Below are 3,710 nucleotides of genomic sequence, written 5' to 3'. Positions count from 1 at the left end.
GTTAAATGTAAGGTATTTTATTCAAATTCAATAAAGAAAGGAAAGGCATACCCTTTATGATCTCTTGGAATAAAGTAGCAAAAGAAAACTGAGTAAAAGGATTTTTCAAAATTAGCCAAACATAATTCAAAGTAGTCAAATAATTCAGCTTTTTTCCTAATATTTTTTGCTTTATTCCAGATGGTAATGGACACCCTCTCCTCTACCTTTATTTAGAGAACATAGTGCTTATCATTTCATTCTAGTTTTAGTGGATGAATAAGAAAAGACTACACTCAAATAAGACTCTTAAAAATATTAATATTTATTCCACATGCATCCCAGTAGAATTCAAGTTTTGAACTTTACAAAGTTTGGCTTTGCCTAATTAATGTTTATCTTTCTTTATCACTGATGTACAATGAAGAAGCAAAATAACATCTTTGAGGGCATTTTTACGGGAGTAAAAGTAATGCATTTTATTAAAATTCAACACACCAAGACACACTTGTTTTGTTTTTCAATTATTTAATCCCTTAACTACACACATCGTATTTGGAAATATATGAACATATAAGAACTTATGTTTACGAAGCTTTATTTTCTGGATACGTCTCTCTCATACAAATATACAAAAATAGTATTATGCCTATCTTTAGACGGTGATTGCAGCCATGAAATTACAAGATGCTTACTCCTTGGAAGGAAAGTTATGACCAACCTAGAAAGCATATTCAAAAACAGAGACATTACTTTGCCAACAAAGGTCCATCTAGTCAAGGCTATGATTTTTCCAGTAGTCATGTATGGATGTGAGAGTTGGACTGTGAAGAAAGCTGGGCACCGAAGAATTGATGCTTTGAACTGTGGTGTTGAAGAAGACTCTTGAGAGTCCCTTGGACTGCAAGGAGATCCAACCAGTCCATTCTGAAGGAGATCAGTCCTGAATGTTCTTTGGAAGAAATGATGCTAAAGCTGAAACTCCAGTACTTTAGCCATCTCATGTAAAGAGTTGACTCATTGGAAAAGACTCTGATGCTGGGAGATATTGGGGACAGGAGGAGAAGGGGACGACAGAGAATGAGATGACTGGATGGCATCACCTACTCGATGGACATGAGTTTGAGTGAACTCCGGGAGTTGGTGATGGACAGGGAGGCCTGACGTGCTGCAGTTCATGGGGTCGCAAAGAGTTGGACATGACTGAGAGACTGAACTGAACGGAACTGAATTGAACACCTCTCATATAGATTGTTTATCATTCCACACTTTAGCTAGGCAATGGTGAATTTCTCATCTCTAGTCAACTTCTCTCTGTCTTTATTCTCCTCCATAATCCTTTCAGATAATTATCCACCAGACTTCCACGCATGAGATTCAACTATTTTGTTTTATGTATTTTTTTTCCTTCATTGAACAGAAGGAAAATATTTCTTTCATGGATGAAAGCATACATTTTCTCCAAAGACATAAGAGTTTTTTTCCAGAAAAGCAGCAATTATCTTCACTTTGTAAGAAATTGCAAAGGACTCTATGAAGTGCCAAAATCGATGTGGAAACACTTAATACTTTAAGACTTATTGGAGGATGAGAAGGAAGTCTGAAGGCTTCTCAGAAACATCAACTAATGGTGTATGGAGCCCTTGACTTCATTCCTATTGACCTTGTGTATTAAAACACACACACACACACACACACACACACACATTACTGCTTGTTTGAAGAATGATCATAAAATTCTGTTAAATCTCTGTGACTTGAATTCTATACAAAGAGCAGGGAGTAGTCATAGACTTGTTGACTATCGATTTAATCCTTCAACTGGTTGATTAAATCCTTCACTTGCTTAGCCTTTGCTAGTGCTCCTATGTCTTTATAGAAGTTTTCTGGTCCTTGATGGCCTGCTGTGCAACTGGTCTTATGCATATGTCCTTAGGGTCCTAAGTTTATAAAATCAACAAATATAAGTCCTACAAGTTGACCACAGAGAATCATTTACAAATAGGCAATTTTTAAGGACAAAGTAGCCCCTTAACAGAATTGTTGTCCTCTATCTATGCTTAATCAAAGGGATTTAGGGTTATATCATATATAGACTGCTTCCCAGGTGACACTACCGGTAAAGAACCTGCCTGACAAAGCAGCAGACTTGAGAGATGTGGGTTCAATCCCTGGATCAGGAAGATTCCCTGGAGGAGGGCATGACAACCCACTCCAGTATTCTTGCCTGGACAATCCTATGGACAGAGGAGCCTGGTTGGCTACAGTCCATAGTGTCACACAGAGACAGTGATGCTTGAAGTGACTTAGATTGGCATGGCACACATACATAGGTTAATGGACTGTGTTCTTTATTTTTCATATGTATGGGGGATGTATAACCCTGGTGGTTTCCAGATATATATTCCAAACTTCTCAGTGTCCCAGATTTCATAAACACACAGAAATGTCATGGACTTTAATATAGCCTTAGGTCTGGTTTGGTAGCTGGAAGCCATCTTAACCATTTTTACCTCATTGTTTTCTTGCTTTCTAATGGTTTAAAATGAAGTACTTATTTCCAAATTGCTAAATCTTGAAGGATCTTTATATAACATCTACTTTATTAGTATTGGTTGCCTTCTGACATCACCATGCTCTCACCTCGTGCCTAACATAGTTTCAACAATGTAAGACGGGACCCAGAGAGTGAGACACCACATTCTATGACAGAGTTTGGGTCAGAAATCAAAGCCATTTCACTTCTGATCTGGTTCTTCCTCCTCCTGCCTGGGAACTTAGCTGTCCCTGGTTTCCCTGCCTCAAAATCAACTTCCTGTAGCAGCTTTGACTGTGTCCCTTATGTTTTTTTTTTTTTCTTTCATCAACTAAGACTTTTTGATTCATGCCCCATGCCTTACTTCTTCCTCAGACCCTAGTTCTTTTCTTTAGCCTGCACCTGGTATGGCTTTAGAACAAGTGGGACTCAGAGGAAACTGACTGTAAAAGATTAAGTTATTCTTATTCCCTAGGAAAATCCCATGGGCGAAGGAGCCTGATGGGCTGCAGTCCATGGGGTCGCTAAGAGTCGGACACGACTGAGTGACATCACTTTCACTTTTCACTTTCATGCATTGGAGAAGGAAATGGGAACCCACTCCAGTGTTCTTTTCTGGAGAATCCCAGGGATGGGGGAGCCTGGTGGGCTACTGTCTCTGGGGTCGGACACAACTAAGTGACTTAGCAGTAGCAGCAGGGCTTCCCTGATGGCTCAGAGGGTAAAGCATCTGCCTGCAATGCAGGAGACCCAGGTTCGATCCCTGGTTTGGGACTATCCCTTGGAGAAGGAAATGGCAACCCGCTCTAGTGTTCTTGCCTGGAGAATCCCATGGATGGAGGAGCCTGTTAGGCTACAGTCCATGGGGTCTAATGGGCTATGACTTCACTTTCACTTATTACCCATAGAACAGTTAGTGGCCCCAACCCTAATACCTTCATTGAACCAATCATAATACTACCAATATTCAGTTTAGCTCATAATTTATTGCAAAAATACAAGCATGTTTTCTGATCCAAGTGCCTTGGTTCTTCTGATGCAAGGGTGTATTTAGAAAAAAAAAAAAATAAGAGTTTAGGATGATAACATTCTAATCATGTGTATATATACATACATTTTGACTGGAATATTATACTGATCACCTACAGGCTTTACTTTTAAAAAAAGAAAATCACTCTGAATTGCAAGCAAAATG

The 3,710-nt window shown here is 39.1% G+C and overlaps 1 non-coding gene across 1 annotated transcript; it reads left to right on the top strand.

The window, feature by feature from the left end:
* The first annotated feature begins 3,218 nt into the window (after positions 1 to 3,218).
* TRNAC-GCA (transfer RNA cysteine (anticodon GCA)) lies at positions 3,219 to 3,290 on the top strand. The gene has a single exon. It is a non-coding gene; the product is annotated as a tRNA-Cys (tRNA).
* The last annotated feature ends 420 nt before the right edge of the window (positions 3,291 to 3,710 follow it).

This window comes from Ovis aries, chromosome 2 (assembly GCF_016772045.2).
Source record: "Ovis aries strain OAR_USU_Benz2616 breed Rambouillet chromosome 2, ARS-UI_Ramb_v3.0, whole genome shotgun sequence".
Classification (NCBI taxonomy): Eukaryota; Metazoa; Chordata; class Mammalia; order Artiodactyla; family Bovidae; genus Ovis; species Ovis aries.
The sequence above is the reverse complement of the archived record's forward strand: the minus strand, read 5'-3'. Positions and strand labels throughout refer to the sequence as shown.